This window comes from Piliocolobus tephrosceles, chromosome 9, assembly GCF_002776525.5.
Source record: "Piliocolobus tephrosceles isolate RC106 chromosome 9, ASM277652v3, whole genome shotgun sequence".
In the NCBI taxonomy this organism is placed as follows: Eukaryota; Metazoa; Chordata; class Mammalia; order Primates; family Cercopithecidae; genus Piliocolobus; species Piliocolobus tephrosceles.
In genome coordinates, this window is record NC_045442.1 from 46,527,804 (window position 1) to 46,543,612 (window position 15,809).

Genomic DNA, 15,809 nt, shown 5'->3' on the forward strand with positions numbered 1-15,809 from the left:
AACTAATGTGGGAACAGAAAACCAAACACTGTATGTTCTCACTTACAAGGGAGCTGAATGATGAGAACATGTGGACACATAGAGGTGAACAACACACACTGGAGCCTGTCAGAGCAGGGCAGTGGGGGAGGGAGAGCATCAGGAAGAATACTTAATGGATGCTGGGCTTAATACTTGGGTGATGAAATAATCTGTACAACAACCCCATGACACAAGTTTACCTATGTAACAAATCTGCACATGTACCCCTGAACTATATATAAAAAAAAAAAAAAAATCTCTACAGCAGAGAAAGTCAATATTATTGAATGAATGCCTTTTTGTTTTGTATTGTTATCTTTAACCAAACCCACACATTCTGCACTTGTATTCCAGAATTTAAAGTATGATTTAAAAAATAAAAAATGAAAGGAAGTTAATGAATGTCTTTTAAAATGTATCTTTGAAATGAGAAACACTGCATTTACAGGGTGATAGGAAAGATCAAATGACAAACTTAGAGATTAGTGACATTTTTATTCCTCTATTACAGAGTTGTGGATAGTATTTTTGTCACTATGCTTTTTATGGTAGAAGTATTCATGCAGTGGATAAAAATACAGATTTTGACAGATTGGGAAGATAATGTGCAATATTGAAATACTTTGCATGCTTTGTGACAATAATGAGACTACTGATAAGGAATTTTCTACGACTTTAAATTAGGATACTCCAATAGAAAAGGTTATCTGTGTGCATTTTATTTATTTGGAAAGGAAACAGTGTTTGCTGGTTATACGTGGTGAAGAAAGTAGATAAATAGCCTTGTCCTTTAATATGTCCCTTGACAGTGAGTTAGAGGAGCAGGTTAATTCATGATCTCCTCTGCAGACACCTTGTTGGACTTGGATTGGTTATGTACTTTGATACCTTTGAGTTTTGGTTTCCTTTTTTGTAAAAGAAATATTTACCCTTTCCTCAAATATCTTGCCACCTAGTTAGGTACTAAAGTTATTTGTGTTAGAGTTTGGTAGGGTGAACAGTTGAAGGACACCTTTTTTTCTCTTCCAATTTTGGGACCAATGGATATACCAATAGGAATTTGAAATATAGAGATTTGGAAATAAAAGTTGGTTGACCAAATGGGTCTTCTGGTATTTCATACTTGAGTGAGACTGATTTTCCCCTCACAATGTAGAAGGGAACAACAGCCTGGAATATACTCCATCTATGAGCAGGGTAGCCTTTCTCCCAAACTCGCTATCTACGTAATTAACTTCTCCTCCACCAGGGAGAAGGTGGGAGGGAAGGCCGAACTATTAGGCTAATGGAAAGTTCTACAAATGAAAGCATGAAACTGAGGGAGGGGAGGTTTCCCACTAACACTTTGTTGACTGGATGCATTGTATGCATTTCATGCAATGTCGTTTGCCGAACAACTGTGCCTGTTGTTTTAGTAACTCTATTCTAGCTCCCTCATCTGTAAAACTAGGATAGTAATGTTAACATGCCTCAGAGTGCTCTTGGTGTGATTCAGTGAATTAGTACATGTAAAACATTTAGAAATGAGCCTAGGCCGGTCATGGTGTCTGATGCCTGTAATCCCAACAATTTGAGAGGCCAGGCAGCAGGACTGCTTGAAGCCAGGAGTTTGAGACCAGCATAGGCAACATAGAGAGACCATACCTCTACAAGAACAAACAAACAAAAATTAGCTGGCCGTGGTAGTATGCACCTCTACTCCCAGCTACTCAGGAGGCTGAGATGGGAGGATTGCTTGAACCCAGGAGGCAGGAGGTCATGGCTGCAGCAAGCAGTGATTGTGCCACTGCACCCCAGCCTGAGCAACAGAGTGAGAGCCTGTTTCTGAAAATATTTTATGTACATCTAAAGGAACGAGCCTAACATTTGGTAAACAGTTTGTGCTATTTTTTTTTTTTTTTTTTTTTTTTTTTGCCTTTTGTGACATTAGTATTACTTAGTAATATGTCAAAGCATTCAGATGCATTTAAAACATGGAGAGGTTAAATAATGTTCACTGATAGTAATAGCTAGAGAGGTTTAAGTTCATGTTGAGGAGAGAAAACTGCTGTCTCTGTGGGAAAAAATAATCCCTTATTTACTTTTGTTTTAAACATATATTTATTCTTGGTACTGAGAAAAGGATTAGAAAGGAGAATGTTGAGTGAAAGGCCACTTTCTTTAAAAAATATATATATATTTAATTTGGGTTGCTGGGAGAATTCTGTAACTTGTAACAGGAGTTCTGGAGGGATGTGACCTGGGGTGTTTCAACCCCTTTTATTGATACCTCTCATTGCTACCTTGGGGGGCGATATCATTGCACAGAAAAACCAGTTGCTATTTATTTTAAATATGGAAGTTTCTAGGAGAAAAGAGAGTTGTGGTCTGCATTCCTAATAGCCTACCAAAATACATACCGGAAATCTCTGTTGCTGCATTGGTTGCTTGTTTAGACGTGGTTACTTGTGCTGAAAATATTAGTAAGCATCATTTGCTTATATCCAGATAGGTTCCTTATATACAGCACTTACCACAATGCTTTGGAATTGTAGATGCCCCCAAAATACCTGTTGAATGAATCGATGAATTTAGGAATAGAGATATATAAAGCAGTGGAGTAGACATCCTTGCACAAGCTTCTGTGCCAGCCTTTAAAAAATTTTCTTCCCTATTCATTTTTTTAAAGGCAGATTATTCAGAAGAAAAGACAGCCTATTTTGGGAGCATTTCAGTTTACTCAGAAAATATTGTGCATTGCTTATGAAACTGGATTGAACATTTCATATGAATGTTTATTTGGTGTTATTTTTCCCTCTTGCCACAACGCTTAGTTTTTAGAAGTACTGTAGGAGCTTTGTAGTGTCATGAAATATTAGTTCCTATTTTCTCCCCCAACAGAATATTTGATGCCATTGATTTCATCTCTCATGTTGAAGCTAAAGTTTGGTAGGTCTGATTATAAAGAAGCCTGGAAAACAGAAGGCCTGTACTGTGCTGCTGAGTGAACCTGGACAGGTCACTTAAAGTCTTTGGATCTATGTGTCATCATCTGTCAACTGAGAGACTGGGACTAGAAGACTAATGAGCATTTCTCAGCTTTCAGATGATGTGACTAGGATTTCCCTACCAGTTTTGCTTGGAAAGATGGCCTGCTGAGATAAGAGGTCTCTGGCTCATTGAGTTAGTTTTAGCTGTATACTCTGTGGTCGAGAATGATTGTTACTTGATTTGTCGAAGCTACAGGTGCTTGCTCAGAAAATTTAAGGATATTTACATTTGTTTTTTAAGAAGCCCATATTAGAAAAACTTAGATAAAAATTGGGTGTTTTAATATTCATTTCTCAAAACCACTCATCCAACAAGTCTCCAGCATGTCTCTTGGAACATGTTTTATTCAGTGTTTAAATCCAATCTATCACATTTAAAATATTCCTTTGTTAAAATTATTGTATGCCATATAGGGTCATAATATAGCTCATATAACGGTCACAGTTCTCTTACTATTCTACACATTGTCAGTGTTTCGCATGTTGAGTAGCTTTTACAGGCCAGCCAGGGAACCTGATCACCATTTATACGATTGCTATTTCCTTGGCTAGTATGTTTCATTATATCCTCCAAATGACAAGAATAGGATGGGAGGACCTGTCTGTGTATTAAGGGAGGAAACCAAATCTGAGTTGGAGAGAGCTGAATTGGAGGGTATGTGCTCATATAGAGACAGAATTGCTCACCCTGGCTCTTGGGGCTTCCTCTTTCTCCCCTCTCCTCTCTCAGAAGGACATGTGGTGACATCAGGAACATGAACTTCACCTCCCTTTTGTAGTAGTTATCTATAGCTACATAACGATCTAGCACAAACTTAGCAGCTTAATCAATCACAAAATTATCTCACAGTTTCTGTGGATCAGGAGTCTGTGAATGACTTAGCTAGGTACTTAACAAGGCCACAGTGGAGCATCAGCTATGGCTGCTGTCTTTTCTGAGGCTGGATGGGAGGAGGATTTGTTCCCAAGCCCGTGTGATTGGCAGATTCAGTTTCTCATGGGCTCTCCAACTAGGGCCTTGGTTTCTTGCTGTCAACTGGGGGTTGCCCTCATGGGGCTTTCTCAATAGGCAGCCCACAAAATGGCAGCCTGCGCTTTCAAAACCAGCAAGAGAGAAACTTGTAGCAGAGTAGATGTTACAATCTTATGTAATGTACCCACATACATCCTGTGATTTTTGCCTTATTTTATTGGCTACAAGCAAGTCACAGAAACTGTCCTGAAAGGGCGAGGGAATTAGGCAAGGCCTAGATAAGAAGAGACAGAGATCAAGGGGGCCACTTTAGAGTCTGACACATATGAGATTGGCCAGGAATAGGGCTTCTCTTTATCCTTACTCTCCTCTCTGTCCATTCTACTTAACTAGCAGCGTGTTTCTCATCCCTTCTGCTTTTTTCCTTCTTTCTGACCTACAAAGAATTCAACAGCCCTTAGTGGCTTTTCCTCCTCTTCTCTACTGTAGAAATGCAATGAAAACGTAGCAGGAAACCCTGCCTTAGGAAGCAACTCTCATGCTGCTGGGGCCCTTCCTTGTCAGTGGGCATTTGGGGTATGTGACACATTCTTCTCTAGACAGTTGTTTCTACATCATAGCATGGCTTCTATAAAGGACCAAAGTGAGGTCTTCTCAGCTTTTGTGTCTTCTGATTACTATTCTCTTTAAGCAAGCACTGAATTACAAAACCATTTCACTTTCACCATACCATCCTTTTAGGATGTCTTGCTAAGGCTGTGTTGATAAATTTCAGGTTAGAATCATTAGCAAGTTTGGTGCTTTTACTCTTTTGCCCCAGTAACTTTTGTGTTATCTTCCTCTTTTCTTCAGACATCAGTAGGCTGCTGTTTCATGCTTTTTTATGGCCTGCTCCTGGCCTGTGTCTTAGTCTTTAGTTGTTGTTCCTCCTCTTTGCCAGGGACACAGTATAGTATAGTGGTTAAGAACAAAGACTAAAGCTAGACTGCTTGGGATTGAATTTCAGCTTCTGCCATTTATTAGCTAAGTAATCTTGAGCAAGTTATTCAGTTTTGTTTCTATGTGGCTGGTGCTAACATTTCTGAATTTTCCACTGGCCAACAAGCCTCTGAATGCTGCTGCCACTCTCATTTTGCTCCCAGGATACATGCACAGATGTAAGAGCAGACAATTTGCCCTTTATTGCTACATGAGATACCACCCCAAGCCCTTTTGTGGTCTCCTAGTGAAGTGGGCTGGAACATTGTTGAGCTTATTGGGATACCTCTTTTTTTGTGGCTTCACCCTAGTACTTGTATTGCCCCCAAAGGATGAGGATACTGTACATTTTCCAGTGGCACAACATTTAATAAGCATTTACTGTTTGCCATTAACTTTATTAAATTGTGTACCGACATTATGTGTTTTAACCCATATAACAACACCTGGTTATTGTACTGATATTGCTCCCATTCTATAGATGAGGAAACTGAAGATTACAGAAATTAGACAACATGCTCAAGGTCTTCAGAGCTTAGTTGCAGAATATAGTTCAGTGTGACAGCAAAGCACATATCTTTAATGATCACAGGATACTGTCTCCCATAGAGGAAGCCCAGATTCTTCTTAGTGAACTAGCTCATTTGGAGAAAGAGGCTAGAAATCAAACAACTGTGTCTCATGGCCACAGGAACTTTTCCTCCAACGTCTCCAGCCTTATTTTCACATTAGCTCTTGAATGCTTTTGATTTTGATGCCAGCCAGTCTTCTTCCACCCAGGGGTAGCAGGCTCGGCTTTGCCCTAGTGTGTAAAGTGAACATTCAAAAAAGGAGTGTATTCTTTTTAGCCAGATTTTCCCATGACTGTTGTGGAATCTTAACATTGTATTTGAAGCGCGATTAGGAAGTGCTGGGCTTGTAACAAGCACAGCCAGGGTTCATACGTCCAGATTGTTCTCTTTAAGCGTATCAGCTGAACTAATTGCTTATATTCCAGTGATTCTGCTGGTAGTGTTCTGCATTTTTTTAAATGAACTTCATCTCAATCACCTTATAGCCCCTTCCCCACTCCCAGTGCTCAGCACAGTGTCTTCCACCAAATGGGTGGTTCAATAAAGTTGGTTGCTTCTAATTCTTTTGAATAACCACAGTGGTGCTAAATTATGATCTTCGAGGATGAATTTGATTTTTTGAACTCATCTATTAAAATATTTTCTATTATAGCAAATAAAGTGGTTTTTGTTAAAATTAGGGGGAGCTAAACTGTAATGACACATGTGTTCTTGTGAACATTGCACATTGGTTCTGAAGGTAAAAGAAGAGTACTTATTCTGAGCAGTCAGCATCATTGGAGTGAGTCCCAAAGAGGGTGACTTGGAAGGGGTCAAGGAGTACTTTTTTTAGACATTAAGTTCTGGCACTTCTGTTTTAAAGTTGGTATGTGTTCACCTGGTGAATCTTGTGTTTTTTGTTTGTTTGTTTTTAACATAACTGACAAATCCATACTGTTGCTTATGAGTCTGTAATGTGGTGCCCAGCATTAGAGTATACACCAGAAGAATTAGCACTAATGGAAGTGATTCATTCCCTTTTTTCAGAAATTTGTCATCAAAAAAAGAAACTCAGTATTGATATGAAGAAAGCTAACAAAGATGTAGCTAGAGTTTTCTGTGTGCCCATGTTAATAAAGGCTGTCAACTAAGGTGGAGATTTGTATTGAACACTTCATCAGATCAACTTAGAAAAGTTTTATGTTGTTGTCAAAAGTTACTATTAGAACCTCTTTCCAGAATGTTCTCATCAGGAGTCTGTAAATTTAATGGACTGCATACCATAATTGCAATTGTAATCGTGAATTTAATAGTCTTGCTACCATAGTTGCACTAGTGAGCACAATAATTGCAGTAATCTTTTGGGAACTAATTGTACGATGGACACGGTACATATGCCATCTTTAAATTATATAACTACTCTGCAAGGTATGTATTATTGTATGTATTTTACAGACTTGGAAACTGAGCCTTAGAAGGAGTAAATTACTTGGCAAAGTTCACACTGCTATTAAACAGCACAGCCGGGGTTCAAACCTGTTTATTTTGAGCCTATATCAAACCTTGCTGTGTTTCTCATGCATTTAAAGAGCCTCATGTCAGTGGCCAGACATATAAAGCCAATGAATCTGTTCCTCTCAGTGTTGGGTATAATTTATAGATCTTTGACTCTTCAGTTCTTCCTTGCTATTTTTATTGATGCTGGCAAGTTCTTTCTTTATTGCTAGGGGAGAGCTCTATATTTATTTATTTGGTGTTTGTTCCATCTCCTCCTTTCTTTTCTTTTTTTTTTTTTTTTTCGAGATGGAGTCTGGTTCTGTCGCCCCGGGCTGGAGTGTAGTGGCGCAATCTCGGCTCACTGCAAGCTCCACCTCCCAGGTTCACGCCACTCTCCTGCCTCAGCCTCCCGAGTAGCTGGGACTACAGGCGCCTGCCACCATGCCTGGCTAATTTATTTATTTATTTATTTATTTTTGTATTTTTAGTAGAGACAGAGTTTCACTGTGTTAGCCAGGATGGTCTCGATCTCCTGGCCTCGTGATCCGCCCGCCTTGGCCTCCCAAAGTGCTGGGATTAGAGGCGTAAGCCACCGCGCCCAGCCACTCATCTCCTCCTTTCTTAATCTCCTTACCACCACCCTGTCCCTTTATGGTTTGGGTAACTTGAGATTTCTGTCTATTGTTCAGGTAAGTGAGGTGACACTGCCTCTCATGGTACCTCAGTGCGTGCATGGAGCCATGTCACAATTATTAATCTCATCTCAGAATTAACATTGAGGCTTCAGGTGATGAAAGTTAACTTAGGTTCCTGTTTTATCAATGTTGTCTTCTTGGAGCCACATGTTTTTCATATAACAAGAGCAATAGTTGCATTCTACCTGGTAAAAGTCGGGTATTTTTATTTGGGGCCCTTCTCTAAGTCGGGAAAGAAAGCAAAAAGTTCTGTTCCTAGCCTGTTTGTTCTAAAATGCTAAGAAATGGGAGAACAAAAGTAAACACATTGTTCTGAATGACTTCTTGGAAAAAGGAAGGCCCTTTCCTGGGCATTTTTTATTATTCTGTGAATTACATGAATCCTCCAATATTTGTTGAATTGGACATGTGGACAATGTAGCAATTCTGATCATTAAGGATTTGGTGTCCATAGTTCTCATATAATGCCTTTGTTGGATCAAAACGTATGTGACTTTGACAGATTTTGACTTTTATCTTGTTGAATCCTCATTACCACACAGTATTGTAAGGGACATTTTATCTTCTTCTAGAGATGAAGAAAATGAGGCTGGGAAAAGATGAATGGATTTTCATGAGGTCACATGGCTAGTAAGTGGTAGGATTTTGGACCAGAGTTTTTTATCTGTGTGTAGTGTCTTTTGGTAGATGGTGGTAGTTTGAATTGCTTGATTACGTAACTTTCCCATCCTGTAAGTTTTAAACAGTTGGAGAAATAGACCAAGAATTGACATGGGAGTCAACAGAGGCAGTCGCTTAATTGCTGTTAAAGCAGGATTGGAGAACCCAGAAGTATCCATTCCCTCCTTTGAAACTAAAGCATGAATTGGACCCCAGCAACCCTGACCCAGACCTCCACTAACAGCCACGGAGAAGCTAGAACAGAGAGAGCTGGCTCAGTCTCTCAGAAGCAGGCACCACTGTCTTGCCTACTGAGGAGATTAGCTGGCTCCAGGTGTGAGAGAGGACTGGAGGGAGGCCTTTGTTGGCTGGCTCAGAGCAGGGCCAAGAAACCAGTTGGTGTCTCGTTCAGTCCTTCCAGGCAAATTAATCCTTCACTTTTGAGGAGAGGTAAGAAGGGGTTAGGGAGGAGAGATGGAGAGAAAAAGTGGGTTACTCTAATACTGTTGCCGCCTAGGAAACAGACTAGGTATCTCTTCCTGAAAACATAATGGAGGGCAAAATTTTAAGGGTTCACCACCCCAATCCTTCACAGTGGAAATACTGCTCTTAAAATTTTTTTTCTCTTAAGGTAATTTTCTGTGTTGTTATTTTCTCTTTCCTTTTTGTTTTTGGTAAAAAAGAGAAGAGATAACTGGACTTTTCGATGTCTTTTGGGTGTAAAGAAGAGACTAACTAGTGGAAATCAAGAAATGGCCTTTCTGAGACATGTAACTAATTAGATTCTTTCTTCTTATGACAGGTGATGGAACTGTACTGGAACAATGGGAGAAGCTGGTAGCTTATAGGAAGCCAAGATGACAAGAATGTTTTTAAATAATCCGTAAGTTAATGTTTGTTGGCCTTTTGGAATTCTTTTAACTACTGGGTAAATTTTCTTTAAGGAACCATGGTAAAAGGATAGCATAGTCAAATAACTTGAGTACAAAAGAGAAACTATTTTATAAATTAAGTATCCAAACACTTTAAACAATTGATGCTAACTTTGATAAATCTTATTTTGCATACTTCTTTCTTGATAGGGTGTGTCATTTTAAGTTGAGTGTGTTAATTTGGTGGACAGAGCATAAGTATTTGAAGAATTAAGAGAATTCCCTGCACATGGTCAGCATTTAAATTAAACTTGGAATAGCCCTTCTGATATGCAGATATTTTTGGTCCTAGTGGTTTCCTTGGGCTCCATTTCTCACTCATTTTTTGTGTGTGTGGGTATATTTTGAAGTAAATATGAACAAATTTGGTGAATATGATTAAAATTGAGTTCTTTGTCTACATCTTCTCCATATCCCTCTTCATGTGTGCCACTTTTATATACATCAGAGGCTATTAATGTTTGCTAATTATCTGACAGTTACATATGGTTGACTTTGGTTTCACTGTGATAATAATAATGTTAGTAAGAGGGGTAGCTTAGTGGAAAGTGATTTGCTTTAATGCGACCCCCAGAGCAAATGCCAGAGAAAAGGCAAGTAGGCAAGGCAAAAAAAAACTTTATTTACAAGCCAATGTGAGGGAGGGTAATGTTAGTAAGAGGGGTAGCTTAGTGGAAAGATCATGTTTTTGAGTCAGACAATCCTAGGCCTCATTCTTGCTCTTGTGCTTTTTAGTAGTTACTCAACCTCTCAGAACCTTAGTTGACTCATTTGTATATTGGATTTGATACTATCTCTCATAAAATTAAAGGTTGCAGAAAGTACTTTGTGCTATGACTGGCACATTATAGTTACACTATAGTTACTGGTACAATAAATCATTTTTACTTTTTTTCCTTATATTTGTGTCATGATTTATAATCTATAGGCCTTTATTCTGACTCAAAAGATTGGCCAGCTCGAGTTCCTTACGTCTTGCCAAGCCGTGGTGATTAACATTATAGGTAGTATCTGCAGGTAGATGTTAACAAGCTGGCAATGTCAGAAGGAGGGGTTGTCATCTTTGCAGGTTTCCATTGTGTAAATACCCCTACCGTTGCTGGCTCATTTTAAACTACCAGCGAAAGTCGCTGAAAGCAGGTCTGGGAAGTGTTATGCAGTAGCACAGCATTATATAGTTTCTACCAACCAGATAAAGTAGTTACAAATCACCTCAAGATCACGGTTAACAGTAAAATAATTAGGAAGTGATGAGTTTTGAGTATTTATTACCTTTGTTTTTAGTATGATTTATTTTAATTTTATTTATATAATTTAACTTTTAATAATGCTGTGTTTAACAACCAACTTGCTAAAAATTCTGAGAATTTAACAATTGGTTCTAGTGGACTGGTATAAGTTGGCTCTAATACACCACTAATTGTAGGTTTCCTGTTGTGAAGACATTTCTAAGCCACAATTCTTTAATTATCTGCCTCAGCCCTGGTGGTAAGAGTTTCGTTTGATGAATAAAAACAAGGTTTGGTTTTGAGTCAGTGCTTGCTATAACTCAAGCTGTCATGCTCATATTGCTTCTGGAATTGAAAATAGATGCCAAAACCAATTTAGAATTTAGACCAGTTTCTTGAGTTGTTGACTGAGTTTCATAACTGACCCCTGGCATCGCTTGCCTATTCTGGCTGTTAAACTGATCTCCAAGTGCTAATATTGGCCATCAGTCATTCTGCTCACTGCCTGTTGAACTTCCTTCTCTCCCTTCCCCATATTCCTTCAAATCTTAAATTCCTTCAGGTAGTGGCGCTGCAGAGACAAGTAGTCAGGGTTCCTCCCAACTAAGCATTCCATGCCGCTTTGCTTTTGATTTAAAAGTTAAGTTTTAATGGAAAGCCAGTTGCCTCTAGGGAGAGAGTAAAAACAAAACAAAATCTGAGCAGTTTAAAGTTCATCTTGGCTTGATTAAAATCTTAGGGAGTGAAATGGAGGAAAAAATAGGAAACTGGATCAGACATCTCAATGTCTCTTCTAGAAGCAACTTCTTCAGTTTTCTAACTTGCCCTTTAGAAGGAAGCAGTGGAACCCTGAAATTGCTAAGTAACAGCTAAGATTGTGGTGGTTGTTTTTACTTTAAATCTCACCCACCTAGTTCTCAAAACACATTCTTTATTGAACCTTACAAAAATGCCTTGGATATTTCAAAACATTTGCTTGTGTCAGTTCTTTGAATCAGACTTACATAATTGTAAAACATTCATTTCCCCAATTTCCTCTTAAAACAAAAGGTATTTATAGTTCCCACTGAGTCAGGGATGGACTTGGATTACTGCAAAAGTAATCTGTGTTCATTTCAAGAGGAAGCTCATGGTTAAAATCTGAGAGACTTGCCTTTGGATTATGAAATAATGACCTTTGGCTTAAATAAGTGTGTCTTTGGTACTTTGAAAGCAAACATGGAAATAATAATTAATACAGAAATTTTATTATAGATATAACATTCTGATTTATATTATCATCTCTCTTACCAGAATAGGCCTTAATGTGGTTTCCAAACATCCCTTGTCTAGATGATTTCTTTATTAGAGAACTGCTAGGTGTATAGTCTTTAGATGTGTAAATTTTATAGCCTTGCATTATGTTCATATCAACAAACTTAGTTGTTTACTAGATACTTGGGACTCATTGGTTTTGATGATAAATTTCAGTATAAATAAGAGAGACTTACTGCACGTTAGGAGTTGATGATCAAACCTGAAAAGAGGAAACTGTAATTTCAAACTGAATGTGGTAGGCATTATAAAAGACATATAAAATACTCAGAAAACAGAAGAGAAAGAGAAATTACCTGGGTGGCAAGAGGAGTGGGCTAGCTGAGGGAGGATTTCAGGAGCAGATGATATGTGGATTAGATATTTAATGATTAATGCCTTTTCATTAAAGTACCTTTTATGAAATTATAAAAGTTAACATTGCTAATTGGAAAGAACTTTAGAAATGCAAAAACTATTTTGCATTTGCAAAACTATTTTGCATGTCAGTGAAAATGTCAGCAATTAACTTTTTTTTTTTTTGTATTCTGCCATACTTTTCTATTCCTAGATTAGATACATGCTTTATTTTCCCTCTAAAATGGGTCTGGTTATTACTATTGTTTTAAAATCTGCTTCAATTGACAATATAGCAAGATGATGCCACATCAATAAATATACATCTACATAATTGTTGATATATAGCATTCCATATGTACGTAGTCTGTAATGTTTCGTATTACTGGACATTTTTGTTTTCAACTTTTCATTTTTGTAAAGTGTGCTGTAATGAACATCTTTGTGAACATCATGGAGCATTCATTCAGTTATCCAGATGAGACCTTTGAACAGAGTTGGGAGGAGTGCTTAGGGGACACTCTAGGTAGAAGGAACAGTTTGAGCAGAGATGGTACAGGAAGATCACATTTTGGGAAAAGGCTAGAACTATAGTTTAGTAGAATGAAAAGAGGAGAATGCTGCTAATTAGGATTAGAAAAAGAATATAGAGGATCTTTGATACCAAGCCTTTAATTTATTCTTAGTTGGGCCTCATTTTGGAATCTATGTTATACTTTAAATGAATGACCCTGAATAGCTTCAATTGTTCTTAATTTTTCTTTTTTTTTTTTTGAGACGGAGTCTCGCTCTGTCACCCAGGCTGAAGTGCTGTGGCCGGATCTCAGTTCACTGCAAGCTCCGCCTCCCGGGTTCACGCCATTCTCCTGCCTCAGCCTCCCGGGTAGCTGGGACTACAGGCACCGCCACCTCGCCCAGCTAGTTTTTTGTAGTTTTTAGTAGAGACGGGGTTTCACCGTGTTAGCCAGGATGGTCTCGATCTCCTGACCTCGTGATCCGCCCGTCTCGGCCTCCCAAAGTGCTGGGATTACAGGCTTGAGCCACCGCGCCCGGCCCTTAATTTTTCTTATTTGGAGAAGAAATAAAATAGTTCCAAATGCTCAAGAAAGAATAGATCTTTTAAAATTCTTGAGAGATTTAAGAAACTAACCAGAACATAAACAAGTTATTGAAGTCATGAGAAAAGAGTGTATGTTTGTGTGTGTGTGTGTGTGTATAGAAAAAACTATAAGAGTAGAAGTTTTTAAAAGTGAAGGAAAGTAATTTATTTTCTACACTTAATGAATATTAAATTCTTTATAATTAAAATTTAAGGACAATTTGGAAAAGAAGTAAGTTTGGGGACACATGTCATAATTTCATAATAATAATACCTTTTATTTACTGAGTTGCTTAATGATGAGGCTATGTTCTAAGAAATGTGTCCTCAGGCAATTTTGTTGTTGTGTCAACATATAGAGTTTACTTACACAAATCTAGATGGTATAGTCTACCGCAAACCTAGGCTATATGGTATAGGCTATTGCTCCTAGGCTGCTGCAAACCTGTATAGCATGTTGCTCTGCTGAATACTTTAGGCAATTGTAACCAAATGTAAGTATTTTTGTATCTAAACATAAAAAAGTATAGGAAAAATATATTATAATCTTACGGGACCACTGCCTTTTGTGTGTCCCTTGTTGACTGAAGCGTTGTTAGGCAGTACATGACTATACCTCTCTGTGCTTGTGTGTTTTAAATACAAACAGTCCCCAATTTACAATGGTTCAACTTAATGATTTTTTGACTTTATGATGGTGCAAAAGCGATACACATTCAGTAGAAACCATACTTCAAGTACCCATACAGCCATTCTATTTTAACTTTCACTACAGTATTCAAATTAAACACATTATTCAATACTTTAATAAATAGGCTTTTTTTGGGATGATGTTACCCAACTTTAGGCGAAATTAAGTGTTCTGAGCATGTTTAAAGTGGGCTCAGCTAAGCTATGGTGTTAGGTAGGTTAGGTGTAGTAAAAGCATTTTTGATGATGGGTTTTTTAGGATGTAACCTCATCCTACATTGGGGAGCCTCTGTTAACTATTGTACTTAGTCTGTTAACAGTCTTTTTAGGAAGAGTCTGGGATTATCTGCATTTTGCAGGTGCCTGAAAGGCTGACTTCCCTAAGGTGGGTGAGAGAGCACCAGATTTGGTGTTATAGTTCAGGCACTGCTGAGGCCTTAAAACATTGCTATGATAGTTGTAAAGATAATAAGACAGTATCTGAAAGATTATGAGAACAGCATAAAGTACCACAGAAATGGAGGGACTGCTTTTTATAGCAGGACACCTTCTATCATTACAGGAGGGAAGAAAGCTCAGCTCCAGCCGTTTTCCATTCTTTTTGTGGTAGCTTATATTATTGTCAAAACACTTGCTGCTCCTTTCTACCCACCTTCCATCCCTGTGAAAGGATTATAGTTTCCTACTCTACAGAAGGCTGATGTCCCATGGCTAGCTTGGCCAAATAAATCCTCTAGGATTTATTTTGGCTGGTGAAATGTCAGTGACAATAATTTGTGTCATTTCTGAGCAGAAACTTTAATAGGTATGGCATGTTCTGCCATCTTTCTCTTTTCTTTGCCATGAGACTAGCATGCCCCAGTTAGGGGTGTTCCTTCTGCCCTGATCTTTGACTGAAGAGGACATGGAGTCCAACCACAGCTTATCTGCAAGGAGCCAGACAGGAACTAGAAATAAGCCTTACTCCATTGTTAGCCTCCAAAATTTGATGACATTTTGTTCCTGCAGTATAAGTCAGCCTAAACTGATCTACTCTTTTTTCTCACTTTAGGCACCATCCTCTCTCTTTCAGGCCTAATACACACACACGCACACACACACACATGCACATTCTCTCCCACTCTCTCATTCACACACAGTTTAGCCTTTTTATCTTGAGGGATAGAGTTCCCTATCAACCGTTCCACTGCTGTCTTTCTCCTCCATTGAAGATTCCAACCTTCATCAGAGGTTAACAATTCAAATAAGGTATTTAGAGTCGATCAGGATGACCCTTTATTTTTTTCTTCAAGCATTTGTAGAACATATTCCATGTCAAAGTAGATTTCTGGAGGTTTAAAATAACCCAAGCTCTGGACCCAGCCTTCAGGAATCGAAGAATATGGTGGGGTGCTGTCTCTTCAAGTGGCTATCCAACAAGGTAGACAATGTTGGGTGCTGATGAAGGATGTGCTTTGATCCTCAGTGATCTGTGTTTATGTAGTGTCCCCACTTTGTTGTATGTCGACCTTAGATGTTAAGGGTCGTTGCTTTTGATTAGTTCAGCTTACCTTCTCTTTCCCCTCTTCCTTACCTTGTATTTACTGTGCCATTTAAAGTATACTACATGCTAGACTGCTGTGTTCTCGATTTGTAGTTTTCAGTCAGTTTATATGGACTCATTCACTGGTTTAGGGTACATGTTCTTTCTTTGACACACATTGTATGTTTGTTGTTGTTGTTGTTGTTGAGACAGAGTCTCGCTCTGTTACCCAGGCTGGAGCTCAGTGGCGCCATCTCGGCTCACTGCAAGCTCCGCCTCCCAG

General features: G+C 38.5%; 1 protein-coding gene across 4 annotated transcripts in view; it reads left to right on the forward strand.

The window, feature by feature from the left end:
• The window catches only part of SGMS1 (sphingomyelin synthase 1), a 318,863-nt gene that overhangs the window by 185,651 nt on the left and 117,403 nt on the right, over positions 1–15,809 (forward strand). For all 4 annotated transcript variants that reach the window (XM_023225165.1, XM_023225166.2, XM_023225163.2 and 1 more), the window contains one exon: positions 9,207–9,287. The gene's annotated coding sequence lies outside the window, so the exon portion shown is untranslated. The remainder of the gene's footprint in view (positions 1–9,206; positions 9,288–15,809) is intronic.